This window comes from Mauremys reevesii, linkage group 2 (genome assembly GCF_016161935.1).
Source record: "Mauremys reevesii isolate NIE-2019 linkage group 2, ASM1616193v1, whole genome shotgun sequence".
In the NCBI taxonomy this organism is placed as follows: Eukaryota; Metazoa; Chordata; order Testudines; family Geoemydidae; genus Mauremys; species Mauremys reevesii.
In genome coordinates, this window is record NC_052624.1 from 177822238 (window position 1) to 177838345 (window position 16108).

The 16108-nt window shown below is 42.1% G+C and overlaps 1 protein-coding gene across 16 annotated transcripts in view; it reads left to right on the forward strand.

The window, feature by feature from the left end:
- Positions 1–16108, forward strand: part of ATXN1 (ataxin 1) — a 290595-nt gene that overhangs the window by 110120 nt on the left and 164367 nt on the right. For 14 of the 16 annotated variants that reach the window (XM_039521465.1, XM_039521454.1, XM_039521471.1 and 11 more), the window contains one exon: positions 9933–10004. The exons of the other annotated variants lie outside the window; for them this stretch is intronic. The gene's annotated coding sequence lies outside the window, so the exon portion shown is untranslated. The remainder of the gene's footprint in view (positions 1–9932; positions 10005–16108) is intronic. 16 annotated transcript variants of the gene reach the window in all.

The following is a 16108-nucleotide window of genomic DNA, read 5'->3' on the forward strand; positions in this document are numbered from 1 at the left end:
CCAACAGTGGCAGGGGAAACATTTTTAAAGTAGGAAATTGTGAATATAAACTCAAAAAAATTATAAAGGGGAATTACAGGCAGGTATATTATCTGATACAATTTTAACTCATTTTTTAAATTTACCTAGAATGCTAGCCCAGAGCACCCTTTAATACAAATGCTTTATTTGCAAGAAACTCTGTTTAAACTCATGAATTATTGTTGTCAGAGAGAAGAAACATATTGAGAATAGAAAGCAGTTTAATATTCTGATAACAAAATAATTTTAGGTCATGGCTTTTTCTTTGTGTAGTTTTCATTTATTTCCTCCACTAAAATTCCTCTTGCAGCACGAATGAGCAGATCAGTCTGAGCCTCCTGTTTTTTTGTTGGGCTCCCAGCTGGAAATCCCTCCCTCGATTTTTCCATTGATAAAGAGTAACAAAGGGAATCTAGAATAGAGGAATGGGAGGAAATAGAACAATGTGTACTCTTGGACTTGAATCACAAAAGAGTTAACTAGTGTAGATACAGTATTGAACCAGTTGCATTCCTTTCATTGTCAGACTCAATTAGCTGTGGTCTTAACATTTGTAGTTGTCCTCAGAGTCATGTAACAAATCAGCTGTCTATTGTCTTCTTACTGCAGATACTCTGAAAGAGTATTGCAAAGTGTTTTTTTTTCTTTTCCATAGACTATTTTATATGACCTTCAGGAATTCCAAGTCGCAACAGGGGGCCAAAGACTATACATACAAAATGCTCTTATTGTTAATTTATAAAATGTGGCTTTCACTAATAAAATAAAAATGTGACATTTATGGAGACCTATTAATGAATGCAGCAGTGTAGGCCCAATTCTGCTTCCAGTGAAACTAAGGGCAGTTGACTTAGATGAGAGCAGATGCAGGCCCTATAAGATACCTGGCTAACATATAGTTTCATTCATTCATTCATGCCCGTCACCCCAACCGGGGTATGGCTAACATATAGTTTCATTTTATTCTGATAATGGTGGAAATAATACTAATACGTCAAATATTGGAATTATTTAGAATAAAATATTTATAAAACTTATTTTGATGCAGTTATATATGATAGTATTTGCAGTTAGCTTTTTGGGGGGAGAAGGGTTATGTATTTGTATTTGAATTTACAATGCTTTAATTTAATATATTTTATGTCCCATCAGTTTTTTATTGCTGAGCTACTGAAGCAATTATTTGTTCTCTAGATTCATTATTATTTTTATTAATATTATTTATTATTTTATATTTATATTGTGCCTAAAGGCTATTACCAGATTGGGACCCATTGTGTCAGGTGCTGTACAGAGATATACTAAGTCCTTGCCCCAAAGAGTTTAGGGCTCCCTCCTGCAAGCACCTTCCATTATCATTGGCTCAGTGGAAAAGGAGAGTGCTCAGCACTGGGCAGGATCGAGCCCCTTTTGCTCTTTCAAGCTGTACCCTGAAGCTGCCATCTTGGCTCATCCTCTGGTCTGAAAGAGTAACTGATGTCCCCCCCCCCCCATCTTGGCAAAGTGCCATACGATGAAGTCTGTCTTCTCTCTTGTCAACATCACATGTCAAAATACACAAAGTAAATATCCTTAAATCAAACTCTAATCTAAATTAAATCTAAATTCTCAAGGAGCATTTTTCTTGTTTTGCCTATCTGTACATTTCTGTTGTTATCAATGGAAATATTTTTTGGTGAGTTAAAGTGAAATTGACATTTACCCACCTTGACTGATAAAATCTAATCCCTTCAACCCTATCTATTGATTCGATGCATGTGCTTCTTGTTGATTTTTCTAATGAAGTTGTTACCTCCTTTACCAAAAAAAGTGGGGGGGGGGGACAAAAGGAAACGGAAAAAGCAAAATACTGTCAACTGAAGCATGAAAACAATCTTTCAATCAGAATGAAGGATAAGAAATTAGTGTGTGCATTCTAAATACAAAGCCAAGGAATTGCTTTTAGATGAAACAAAGCAGAAACTAGGTGAAATATGAGAGATTGTAAATTGATTTCATTGCCCTAGCATTTTAATTCAGTAGGATTCTTGTTTTTGTTAACCCAGAAGGACTGCACTTGGTCAGCACCTACATTTCTTGGGTTTCCCGCTGTCGCTCTGCCTGAAACTTTACTCCTGTGGGGATGAATTGGCTCTCAATACATTTGCTGCTTCATCATAATGAAAGCACATATGAAAGGTACAATGTGTCCTCACCCAAGATAGGCTCCCAGGATGGGTACGTTATAGTAGCACAGCCAATTTTTCTTGATAGCTGCTTTGTACAATATACAGAGAGCGCATGCAAATGCAAGATATAGCAGATGAAAATGACTAACTCTGGCAGGATCAAATAGGGTAATGGTTGGTGAACCACAGAAATAAAGTTGCACTGCATTAGTCTTAAGAGACTTAAGAGTCTTAAAAAGAAAGCTGTCCCTAATAGTGTGCATTTTGAGTGTTTAGGAAAGGACAAAGTGCCCAGGCACTGAAGGGGAGTGAGGGGTTGGTCACAACAGTACATTGAAATACTCTTGTTGATGTCTTCACTCTACACAGCAGAAATGATCTCTTCTGAAGGTGTTTTTCTATTTAATATGAAAGTGTTAAAACAAACAAACCAACCCAGCCATCACTAGACATTTATCAGAAATCATGGCAATTTATTTGAAAGTATTACGGCTTTGGGCAACTGCGAAGCTAACAGGATGGAAGCAATGCAAGCATCAGCTACAATTATAGCCGCAGTTACCAAAATAAATTTATTTACTGACATTTGAATGTAGCATTAATCTCCAGGGGGTGTGTGTGTTGCTTCCATGTTATTTCACTATAAGTAGTAGAAGTACAATTCACATGCTTCTAATAGAAAAAACAGTGCAGTCCAGTAGATGGTTATAGGACCGACAGTCAGGAGACCTGGTTTTATTTCTAGCTCTGTCACAGACTCACTGCATGGCCTTGGGCAAGTCACTTCCCCTCATACCTCTCAACCTGCCATGCCCCCAAGTTATTCATGCAGGGAACATAAAATGATGTAGGATTCCTTCCTGTAGTTCAAACAACCCTTTCCGGAGAATTATGGTATGGCCCCTGCATCTGGCCACAGGTTAGGCCGGGAAATGAGCAATCTGCTCACTTCTTTGTGTACAAGGAGTAACACTGGGAGAGATTGTGCATACCTCTGGGCCAGTTTCTCCAGTGCTCCTCCTGGGATGGTGCAGTTCCATGCTGGGTTCCTACACAAGAGAGTGGTGTGAAAGCCTTCACTTTTTAATCTGTGTGAACTTTGGACACAAACCCCTGTGCTCAGGGTAGGTCTCCACCTCTGGTGTATAAGTTTTTCTTAGCAAGACAATCTTTCCATGACATTTGGGCTGGAAGAGGCCTCATACTGTAAGTCAAGTCCAAACCCCTGCATCTGATGCAAGTTATTTTTTGCACCAGTCCCGTGAGTGTGACAAAACAAGAGACGGTGTCTGTTAATGAGATGGGCAATGTATAATCTAAGCAAAATTAAAAGTCTCAGATGTGTGTGTTAAGAGAGAAAAGATGAACTATCGAATTTGAATTCCTTTAAGACTACTAAGAGTTGAAAGTCATTTTATATGTCATTGAAAAGGTAATTTCCTCTGCATTTGCAATAAAGCCTCTCAGTATCACAAAGCATTAATCACCTCCATTCAGCAATATACAAACAAATATGACTTTTTTTTGTAGATTTGATAGAATTTTATTCATTCAAAAGGTTACACTCAACTAGCCAAACCCATTAATTACCACAAGAATGAATGAGCTTATTCCTTGGATAGGGAACCCTATGAATGCATATGAACGTGTACCTGCCATACTCTCACTAGCACAGAAGCAATGGAAACCTCGACTTTGTGCTATCTTCATGAATTCTGACGGTTTCCTCAGGCATTTTGCCTCTCTCATTCATTAGAATTGGGGGCCCATAGTACAGGTTTTTAACTGCTGCTCGGCCAACTCTCTATTGTGCAACTGCTGGTCAGACAGATTTCTTGATACCGTTTTTTTTTTCTGATGGAAAGCAGAACTTGTTTTTTGATCTGAAAATTTCCTCAATTTCCCTCCCCTCTTTTTCCAACAAGCTCAGTTCTGTGCTCTGAAGATGGGGCTTAGCATTCAGGATTTTCACTGTTAAGTATGGAGACTCTGGTACTGGTTTCTCCTCTAGTATCTCTGAACATTATAGGTTAGCCCTTCAGTAGGTGTGAAATGGTATAGCTTCATTAAATGGAGCTGTGCTGATATATATCAGCCAAGGATCTAGCAGCATAGCCTGTATTTTTTAAAGGAATTACTAGAACCATTTGGGACGTCTCTGTATGCCTGTTTCTTCAGGTCTCTTTCACCTATTCTGTACCACGGGTTCTCCCTACTCATGCATTCTCTTTCTCTAGCAGAGCAGAGCTTCTGCTCCAACTCCTGCTACTCAGTGCCTACCCCAAAAACCCCATTCAATCTCACTTCTTCTGTTTTCTTATTATTATAAAAGGAAGACTGCTGCTCCCAATTCTTCATGTTTACAGGTAGACACAAGGAGAAAGGGGGCACCGCACACAAATGTATGGTTCACACATCCTCGATCCGAACTCTGGCCCTGAAACTTGAGTTAGCGCTTTAACAGTCTAAGGAACAGAAACAGCAATACCGCAGCACCATTAGTAGCAAACTGTTGGATCTTTGTGGTGCAATGTGTGGGATAGTTTGTGTGGGGTTTGCTGAAGTTTGCAGTATTTTATATGACCTCTAGAGAACTGGATAGTTGCTCTGCAGGTCCAGTTGTGCAGATTCCTGTGATATGTATCCACATTTTTCAGTGGATATCGCTGCATCTGATTTTAACAGTCCCACACATTTACATTTTTAAATTTTTGTTACTTCATTTCCAGTGAGGAAGTAATATGATAGCAAGGTGGTTTTGTGTTACCAGGTCATACCTTGTTTTTCTGTCAGTTTTTGAGAATGAGACCGAAGGAAAGGGTCAAAACCACTCAATCGTTGTTGTTTATTAATTCAGGTCTGGCAGAGCTTTTTACATTTTGGCCTTATTTTTTGTTTTTCGTTTACATACGGAAAGAAAAAATAGAGTTCCCAGAAAATGAAAAGAGAAATTGGTTAGTGACTGTTTCTGATGAGGAGGAAATGGCGTTGTGCAGGATTAAAATAAAGGTGCCTCTTGGGGGATATATTTGGCATTACAGTGTCACTCTCCAAAAGTGCAGATTCTAAAAGACGAGAATACTTCAGAGACCAAACCGCAGATCTTTTGCCACTTGCTGATGTTCTAAGATGCAGGCATGCTGGTTTATCAGAATATATTCCTCCAGGAAGGCTCTGTGGTGGGGAATGTTTAACTGTGTATTGTACTTTGCTGCAGCTGTGGATTTTTCTTTTTTTAAAAATATCTCAGCTGCCGTTCCTGCATCGTCTAGTTAATTCTGTTCCCATTCAGATAGAGCTAATGACAGAATGTTGGGATAATTATATCTTCCATTTCCTTACTGTAGCTTCTTTCATTCTAAAGGACCCATAAGTATTTTACAAACTTTGGTCCAATGCTGCAGTGAGCTCCATGTGGATGGACACCTGCACAGAGCCCAGCTGACTTTATATATGCTGGGATTGCTCTGCATGGAGCAGCTTGCAGGACTGAGGCCTAAACTCAGTGCAGATGGAATTTTAGGAGAAGTTAGCTGTCAAATTAACAAGTGAGCAAATGCGAACTGAGATTTTTTCATAATTTGGCCAAATTTAGGTGAGATTGCAGAGGAAGAGCAAAAGGTACATCCCTGATACAAAGGCCACCCCCCTGCCAAATTTCCAGAGGTGCTGGAGTTTCTGAGTGAAACAATAAGAATTGTTTTTAATGCGGACAAAACAGTGTGCGTTTCCTTAGCCATTTTCTCAGAAATGGCTGACCCTTTATTGCTGAAAAGTTCAGCCTGAGGCAGGAACCTGGCATGGAAAATTTCAGTACAAATGGCTAAATTTTGGCAAAATTACAAGCACCTGGAAATAGGATCTTTAAATTAGGAACTGTTGATCAACCTTAACTTTAGGCGGGTACTTAACTGTAGTACCCACTTTTCAGGACTGTTGGCCATCTGCGCACACCAGAAGGATTGTCCTTGCTTAGGTAGCAGCCATTTACCAGGGACAGAGAATTCTCTCACCCTCCAGCAACTGCATAATTAGGAAAAGTATGGTCTTCTTTACTAAGTATGATGGGGAACAGAGCGGCTACCCTTACATCAGAGGAAAAACAGAACTTTTGAGTTCTTCTATCTGGGGATTATGATGACATTTGAAGGTAGCCATGATAAAGATATTGATAGGAGATTAGGAAAAGCAAACACTGCTTTTGGAAGGATGAACAACATTCTAGTCAAACAGAGGTCTCCACAGCATGCTATAGATCAGATTATACCATGTGATTGTACTAAACATGCTACTGTGTGGAACAGAGACTTGGGCACTGACAGTAGATAACAAAAAGAGATTGGAGCAGCCCATCACAGACAAAGACAAAATAATAAATAGGGAGCTGGCAGAGCAGGACGTGTTAGAAAATATAATGAAAGAAGATTTAGGTGGTAGGGACATGTATTCTGTCTGGAAGATGGGAGACATACAAAACAACAGGGCTGCCCAGAGGATTCAGGGGGCCCGGGGCAAAGCGGGGGAGCTGCGGCGCTTGTACTCACCCGGCGGTGGTCCGGGTCTTCGGCGGCATTTCGGTGGCGGGGGGCCCGTCAGTTGCTTCGCATCTTCGGCAGCACTGAAGGGCCCCCTGCTGCCGAAATGCCATCGAAGACCTGGACCGCCGCTGGGCCAGGGCTCGCGGGGCCCCTGTGGGGCCCCTGCGGGGCCTGGGGCAAATTGCCCCACTTCCCCCCCCCCCGGGCGGCCCTGCAAAACAAGGATTTTAATTGGGTACCCAAGGGAGGAAAAAGAAAGTGAGGAAGGTCAAGGAAGAATTGGCAGGAGTTCAGGACAGAGGATATTGAATGGACTGTCTTCAGCTGAGAAGAAGCACCATGACTAGCGAGCAACTATAATCAGGGGAGGAACTGGATTGTCTGATGTATCAATAGCAAAGGAGGAACTAAGGTCTAAGGCCGGCCACTGACTCCTTCCCTCTTTCTCTTTCTACTGCTCCCATTCTGTTTGATGCCTTGGAATAAACAAATCAATCCAGTGGGCATTTTTTACCTGATCCCTCTTTTAGTTTGTATTGTGGTTCTTCCTCATCTCCCACCCCTTGAATTAGAGGTGGAGCTGATACTGGCATAATATTCAGTATGGAGGCTGCCTGAGCTCTTCATCTGCCAGCCCCCTTTGCACTGACTGTTCTCAGAAAGCAAACTACCAAGCTTCAGCCGTATCTTCTCTTTGTAAAACTAAGGAGAAGCTGGCAGTGGTTGAGGCACCTGCTGGTTTGTTGAAGCTCTCTTTCACTTTGTCTATGGCCATCAGGACTTGCATAAAAATCATGGTAGGTAGTGGATGTTGCCCTTCTCTCTCTTTCTCCTGTCTAGTCAAATGGCTAATCTAGTCAAAAGTCATTTTGGAGACTCAAGCAGAAAAAGCCATGGTTAGAACAAACGAACTAACCTTCCAGTTTTGGGCCTCCCACTACAGAAAGGGTGTGAACAAATTGGAGAGAGTCTAGTGGCGGGCACCAAAAATGATTAGGGGGTTGGGGCACATGACTTATGAGGAGAGGCTGAGGGAACTGGGATTGTTTAGTCTGCAGAAGAGAAGAGTGAGGGGGGGATCTGATGGCAGTCTTCAACTACCTGAAGGGGGGTTCCAAAGAGGATGGAGCTCGGCTATTCTCAGTGGTGGCAGATGACAGAACAAGGAGCAATGGTCTCAAGTTGCAGTGCGGGAGGTCTAGGTTGGATATTAGAAAAAACTGTTTCACTAGGAGGGGAGGTGAAGCACTGGAATGCGTTACCTAGGGAGGTGGTGAAATCTCCCGTCCGGAGCGGTTTTTAAAGCCCGGCTTGACAAAGCCCTGGCTGGGATGATTTAGTTGGTATTGGTCCTGCTTTGAGCAGGGGGTTGGACTGGATGACCTCCTGAGGTCTCTTTCAACCCTAATCTTCCATGATTTTATGAACATTTGTTGGTGTCGGGTTGATCAGGAGAAGAATGATGCAGTACTCTTCAGAAACATTTCACTTAGGGTTCCTGATAGACACAGAAAGGAGCTCCATATTTCTACTGGAGGATTGTTTCCTGAGGCTAAAGTCTCTGATTATTGTGTTGTCATCTCAGGACTATCCACTATTTCAGTCTCTACTGAATCTGTTGAGAGGAATGGCTTTCTGCCAGTATCTACTTCCATGGGATCAACTTCATCTAAGGCTGTTGAAATAGATTCTTCTTATGGAAGACCTACAGATCAGAATCTTGGATATCAAGTGATGATACTCAAGTAGGTCAAGATGTTCTTTGTACAGTGAACAGTTGCAAATAACAAAATAAAGGGAATGACCCTGCAAGACCCCCAAAAGGCTCTATGGGATGATGGATTCAAGTCTGCTGGGTAGGGGAGCTCATACAGAGCCTCCTCTGGTCTAAGACAAATGGTCCTCTTCAGGGATATCTTTCCTCTTTGGAATCTACCAGAGCTCAGAGCTGTCCACCTAGCTCTGGTCAAGTTAGGAAAGGTTTACCAAGATCCTTCCTCTAACATTGTCAATGCTTACATAAATCATCAAGTGGGATTAAGTTGCAGATCTCTTCTCAAGGAAACCCCATCCTTTTCAACCACACAAAATGCCATCTTCAGTTCACACTCTGAGAAAACAATGTGTACTAATACATTGTATAAGCAGGAAGCAAACTCATAGCAGACAGAGAACTTTGAGCAGATCCACGTCTCAAACAGTAGTAGAAACTCTGAGGGTATGTCTTCACTACCCACCAGATCGGCGGGCAGCGATCAATCCAGCGGGGATCGATTTATCGCGTCTAGCCTAGATGCGATAAATTAACCCCCGAGCGCTCTCCTGTTGACTCCTGTACTCCAGCACCGCGAGAGGCGCAAGCAGAGTCGACAGGGGAGCGGCAGCAGTTGACTCACTGTGGTGAAGACACCACGGTAAGTCGATCTAGGTACGTTGACTTCAGCTACGTTATTCACGTAGCTGAAGTTGTGTAACTTAGATTGATTTCCCTCTCCTCCCCCCCCAGTGTAGACCAGGCCTAAGAAATCTGCACATACACCTGTTCCATGCAACAGAAAACCAAAATGTTAAAGGCCTCTGCAACAGATACAGGGGCATGGAGGAAGAGGCCCAAGCTGCCTTCATGATGAAGTGGCTCTTTCGTCCAACCTACACAATTCTTCGTACCTCTGATTTGGAGGGTTATAAAGAAAGTCGCAAAGGATAGCGCCAAATCGTCTTGATAGTAATGCAGTGGCCAAGCAGTTGTGGTTCGCATGCATGTCAGCTGATAGTAGTCCTCCAGTTGATCTGTCTCTGCAACAAGCCATATTGTCACAAGGCAACACCATGTCATTATCACAACCTAGCATTGGTATCAGCCTGGCTTGTGAACAGCTCCTCGGACAAATCTAGGTCAATACACAGAGTTCTGGCTACTTTTCTAGAGAGAAATCCAGACCCCACTGAAATGAATGGCAAAACTCCTATTGACTTCAATGGGGCCAGGATTTCACTCCTGATCTTTGGAAAGGAGGACACCTCAGCTATCTACTACAGAATCTGGACAGTGTTCATTTTCTGGTACAGGGACAGGAAGTTTGGTGCTAATGCCATTGATGCAGATACTGGCCATTCAATTTCTATTTTTGATTAATTTATTGTTTAAATTTTAAATTATTCAAAAGTTTAGTTTGATTCATTTTGTATGTCCTTGTACTTTCAGGTTACATTTTTGGAAGATCTCAACTGGAGCTGTGAAGAAAAGAAAGGGAGGAAGGGAGGCAGTGACTGAATGGTAGGAAAATTCTTCATCCCTGGCAGATGCCTCCTGCCTGATTTGAAACTGGAGTGGGGTGGAGGGAAAGAAATTCTCTTTTATGGTGAACTCTCTGATATAATGCAACTTAATCTAATAGTGAGTCTACTCAACTTCACCTAATTGTGAAAAGGAATTAAGTCCTGAATTAATGCATTTCCATGGGGTTTTATTACAGGTAGAGTGAAATTGTATTCCACACTACAGATTTTACTATGATGGGGAAATCATGTTGCAGTACCTTCACCACCATTACATTATAACTCTAAGCAGCCCCATTAGAATAAGACCTTTTGAGATTTTTTTTTTTTAAAAAGTGCATGTTAGGCAGATTAGAGAGCCAAGTCAGCATTTGTTACCAATAGTGAACTACTGCTAAGTGCAGAGTCACTTTATTTTCTAGGTGAGGGTTGCTTTGTGAACCTTGCAGAAAGGAGAGCTTAATTCCAGATGTAACTGGGGAAGCCACGGGGAGGACCGGCCATTAGTAATTGTTCTGAGCAAGGAGATTGCATGATGGTTGGGGCACCAGATTTCCCCTGCTATTGAAGACATTTCCCCCTTTTTCTCAGAGATACAGATAAATACCTATGGGTTCTTCCTTCCCCATAGAGATTAACATTTTTTAGGAAGGTGTATATATCAAGGATTTAGCTATCTAATCTAAGATTTCTGCCCTTACAATAAAAGCAGTGACAATGCCAGCAGTGTTGGTTCCCAGACTTTGAGCTCCTCCAACCACACACAGTGAAACAGAGTGCAGCACAGTAAAATGCAGTATACTTTAATACTTTGTGAGGAAGGCTCTTTATCTCCTTGGGGCCTTTCCCATTAGCCTCCTCTGTCTGGTGCTCCTTCTCCATCTGGTCTTTTGTGTGCTCATCTTCACCAAGGTCCTGGCAAGCTGCACCAGCTAACCGGATGGCTTGTTTGTCAGGACAGAATCTAGCTCTTCATGGACGGGCAGCCTGGGAGGTCGGGTTATTGTCCCAGCACCTTAACAATAATAATAAATAATACCTAGCTCTTCTCTGGTGCTTTTCATCAGTAGATCTCAAAGCAGTTTACAAAGGAGGTAAGAATGTTGTGCTACCACTGCTTTGCACTGTGCTCAACATCCTGACACCTTATATAGGCCTATTGGTTGTGGGCCTTAGAGGCCAGGTGTGCCCTAACAGTCTCATTACTCCAAATCCCAAGTAAGACCCTCATGTTGGCCTTTGGCCAGCTCATAGCTTGACTGAATGCTTTCCCTGGAGTGGGCAGTGAATGCTGGTGTTCACAAGTGCTATAGTTACCTACAGCAAGTATTGTACATTATATACTAGTAAAGGATTTCCTGTTACTCAGTGGAATGTCTGTAGCAAGGAGGAATAGAAAGCTGGGGGAACCTGATAGGAAACACTCGCTGTGAAATGTGAAGCATGGCATTGTGGGAGTTGGGAGAACTTGTGTAGCTGTACGGTTGTGGTTTCGTGTCCACTCTAGTGGGAAACTGTTGTAGAATGTATGTACTTAACCAGATCTGAGCTAAGGACCGTGTTCCAACAAATCTGTACACAGACTTGATAAAAGACAACAGTATGTGGGGAGTGGGGAGGAAAATAGATAGATGTTATGACTGTGTCTTGTCTGAGTGATATATATATATTAATTTAAGAGTCAGGAGGACGACTGTAAGTTGGGTAATGGTGTTAAAATTGTTGGACTACAAAATAGAATCTAAAAAATCTAAAAAGGGAAGACAATGGTGTACCGTTGGGCTTTGGAAAATACGGGATGGTGAACTGGAGCTCCCTTAACGCATCAGCCCATCTGTCTTGCTAGTTTCTTTGCCTTAATCACAGACTTCATGAAGTGTCTAATTTTCTTTTTTTAGCTTTCTGTCTTCCCCTTGTGCAAAAGTTAAGGAAGGGAAATGATTGGAGCTAGATTTACTTTTAAATGAGAAAGGAAAAATAGTATTAGAGGAAGTTAATGATTGTGTTTGTGTGTACTGTAGATATAAGCTATGTCTACAAGGTTTTTTTTGAGGGGAATGGGGGGGAAAATTTCCCAATGTTGTTACCACCGTGGCAACTCCTCTGGTGATGGTAAACAGTGGGAGTGCTAGTGTTGACCAGCCTCCAATGGTTGCTAGTGATTTTAATGCTGTGTTGTCTAACTCTGCTCAGAGCAGGTCTAAACAACATGGGGTGAAATCCTCGCTCCATTGACTTTAACAAAGCTTGTATTTCAACCATCATATTTAAAAATGGCAGGGGCTGCAGGACCTTCACTAGTACTTTTACTTTTGCTACTATTAGTCATTAGCTATCAGGGCATAGAAACCTAGGGACAGATCCAGCTCTCTCTTACACCTTTGTATTTCTGCAGCAAATCTATTAAAGTCCATGGAGTTTCTTGAGGTTTATACCAGTATATATAAGATTACATTCTGGACCCAAAAGTTATAACCTTTTTGTTACTGTTCAGTGGCCTAGATGAAATGAGTTTTCAATCTCCATGCGGTTCCTAGTTGAATCTCTATCACAATACATGGAGCTGCATCAGTTTTCAGCAACAGTGGGAAATTTTTGCCAAAATCCGCAGTGTAGATATGGCCACATAGTACATACTGCAAGTATGTGGAAGACACTGATTGACATTAATTAGGAGTGGGTGGTGAGAAAGTGTAAAAATAAAATTCCTTTCTGCAAGGTTTACTATTAGAAATAAAGTTTGTGATGTAATACCGAATGTGTGCGTTTGTGTATGTAGAGGAGGTTGCCTATTCATCATTTAGAACAATAGTGGGAGTTAAACATTACAGGTTTGAATGTCAATAAAAGTCTGGGAGTGCAACCTGTCTGTTGTGCGCTGCTCAGCATAATGTGCTTCAGATTTGTTTCTGTTTGTTTGGAGCTCAAAATGCCTTGGGAAAAAAACCTAATGCTGTAGAATGGAATTTGTGGCAGAAAAACGGCTCCAAGTACTTTGTGTTATTACCTAGGATATTTTGGGGACAGATCTATTCCAGTAGGGAAGGACAATTTTGTCTGTAAATTGTAGTAGGAACAGCATGTTAAAAATGAATAGGTCGTCAAGTAGTGAGTAGGTATAGTCTGACTGATAGTATTTCTCAAATCCTTCTCTATATGTATTCTGAGGATCACAAGCAATGAATGGGTTCCACTGGATTAATGATTTGTGAAATACATTTTTATGTACGTCCAACTTTTCTTCTGAAATATATGGGCATTCAGCTGTGTCAACCTACATACATATCCATTGGCAGTCTATTGGGTTGCATTAATGAATCCAAACCAAAAGGCTCTGTTCTCGAAGAACTGTCTTATGTGCAGGTATCTAGGGTTTATGTGTGTGGTGTTGGTGGAGGATTTTCTGTGAAACTTTTATACAGCTGTGTGTGTGTGTGTGTGTGTGTGTGTTTCTCTCCTGTGAGCATGCACACGCACAGATTTTACATCCTTTATTTAAAAAAACCCAAAAAACGAGGGGGGAGGTGCAGATCTGTAGCCTGCGTGAGTCAGTATAGCTCTAATCAAGTGATTGTATCTATGCTAGTTTACAGCATATCTGCTCCACAAAATTCAGGGCCTTTCAGATTTGGCCTAGGTTGATACTAACCAAGAGCCAGATTCTGCTCTCTGTTACACTGGTGTAAATCCATAACAAGCCCACTGAAATCCTCTGAATTGCTCCAGATTTACAGTTTACAGTAACTGAGACTCTTGTTAGCAAAGAGGCCAAGGCTTAATTCTCTCAATGCCTGTTGAGTGGTGGCAGTATTGCTGGGTATTATGGAAAAGCTTGCATTGCAGTTGCTCCTGTCATGCCTCCGATCTGGAGAGAGGACTGTTAGTTAGGGCTTTCAGTTCATCGCCTTTCACTCGTTCCAGATCACTTTAAAACATGTTTAGAAATTAAAATATCCACCTGCATTGGCAGTCTGAGCATCTGCTTAAGAGATTGTTCTTCTTCTGGAAGAGAGAGCCTGAGAGCTGATCTACACTACTGCGTAAGTCCATGTAACTTACATCCTTCAGGGGTGTGAAAAAGTCACCCCCAACCCTCCCCCGAGTGACGCAAGTTATTTCGACTTAAGCGCTATCCACATAGACGCTATGTCAGGTGGAGATGCTCTCCCGCTGACATAGCTTCTGCTTCTCGCGGAGGTGGAGTCATTATGTTGAGGGGAGAGCACTCTCCCATTGGCATAGAGTGCCTTCACCAGACACGCTACAGTGGCGCAGCTGTGCCGATGTAGCACCGTCATGTAGACTCGCCCTGAGCCTCAGTACACTGAACACTGTGTATGTCTTCAATAACAGAGGTACTTTATCTTCTGTCAGCAAGTAGTGCTGCAGTAGCACAATGGATATTAGAAGTGGCTGAGCATAGCCTGCTCGTGCTACTGATCCTGATGCTGTCACTCTGATGTCTTAAAAGCTTTTGCCTCCACAGTGTTTACTGCTGGTGCCACAGCACTTGGCTTGACTGATGAAAACTTCATAGATACTGGAATCAGGAAAAAGGTCTTGGGTCACCAGGTCCATTCCCTTTGCATCACAGCAGTTTTTATGCATAAAATTCTACAGAATCACAATCAGTTGCTTTAAGTCTATTTAATACCTCCAGTGATAGCAGGTCTGCCCCTTCCCTTGGGAGGTTACTCTGTTTTTCTGGGTATTTATTTGCCAAGTTGAGGAAGATCAATCTGAGATATTCAAAGCATGGAACTGCTGGTGGTGAAGGTATCCGTTTTCTGTAGGGCATGGATGTGGAGAGGGGACATATTTAATTAAACAAAGTAAAAGTATTAGTGCAAAACACAACCGGTACCTTGGATGGTGTAAAAGAGGCCATATGGAAATGTGCACATACATGAGCAGTGAGGTTTCCTGGTTTTCCCCTGTGCTGGGCATGGCATTTACATTTCTACAATTTAATTAAGAAACAGTTGAGGCGCAAGAAGGTGAGCACGTCTGTTTATTTTGGATAACTGTTTATTTGTATTTCAAGGTTTACTTGTAGGTAGGTAAGTGACTAAATATGCAGTTAGTTACACAGAACATACAGCATATCTGATGCCAGAAATAAAGCCAGTTTGTGGCTCATATATTGGAAGAACTGTTCCGTTAAAAAGAAGAGTTCATCCTTACATACAGGTTGCACTGTTGACTGTTACTTGCATGGATTTATTACAGGATTATTCTTTGAAAACCTTTAATTCTGCATCTATTGGTAATTTCATATTGGTAGGTAAATATCCATTGAGTGATTAACCAATTCATTTCTGGCTGGAATTTTACTTGCTGTTAATTTTCAGCAAGTTTAATGGTTGTGGAAATTTATTTGATGTGAAACACCAGACAGTGAATTGAACAAAAATGCATGACTTGTAAAGAAAAACAACAAAAACCCACGTTTGAAGTCAGCCGAGGTTGTCATGTGTTTCTCTGTATAATTGCTATGTTAATGGCACCATCTTATGAAGTGCAGAGTGCCTCTGGAGACCATGCTTTGTGACTCAAATGGTCAGGGGCGGCTCTAGGTATTTTGCCGCCCCAAGCACTGCAGCCAGGCTGCCTTCGGTGGCTTGCCTGCGGGAGGTCCCCGGTCCCGCGGATTTGGCGGCACGCCTGCGGGAGCCGCCCCTGCCACCCCTGCAAATGGTAGTTGCGGTTACTCTGGTTATTAAAGGTTAAGGATCTGATTCTAAGACCTTGTCTACACTGCCACTTTACAGCGCTGAAACTTTCTCGCTCAGGGGTGTGAACCACCCCGGGGGATGCAGGTTTCAGCACTGTAAAGTGGCAGTGTAGACAGTGCACCAGTGCGCTCCCAGTGCTGGAAGCTACTCCCCTCGTGGGGGTGGGTTTTTTACAGCACTCTCTCCCAGCGCTGGTGCCATGACTACACAGCCACGTTAAAGCATGCCATGGCAGCGCTTTAATGTTGGTAATGAAGACATACTCTCACGTTTCTTTCTATGTGATTGTTCTGTGTATGTAAGAAGAATGTCAGACTCTGAAGCCAAAGTCCCTGTTGAAATGCAGATGCAATTTTAGTAGATAATT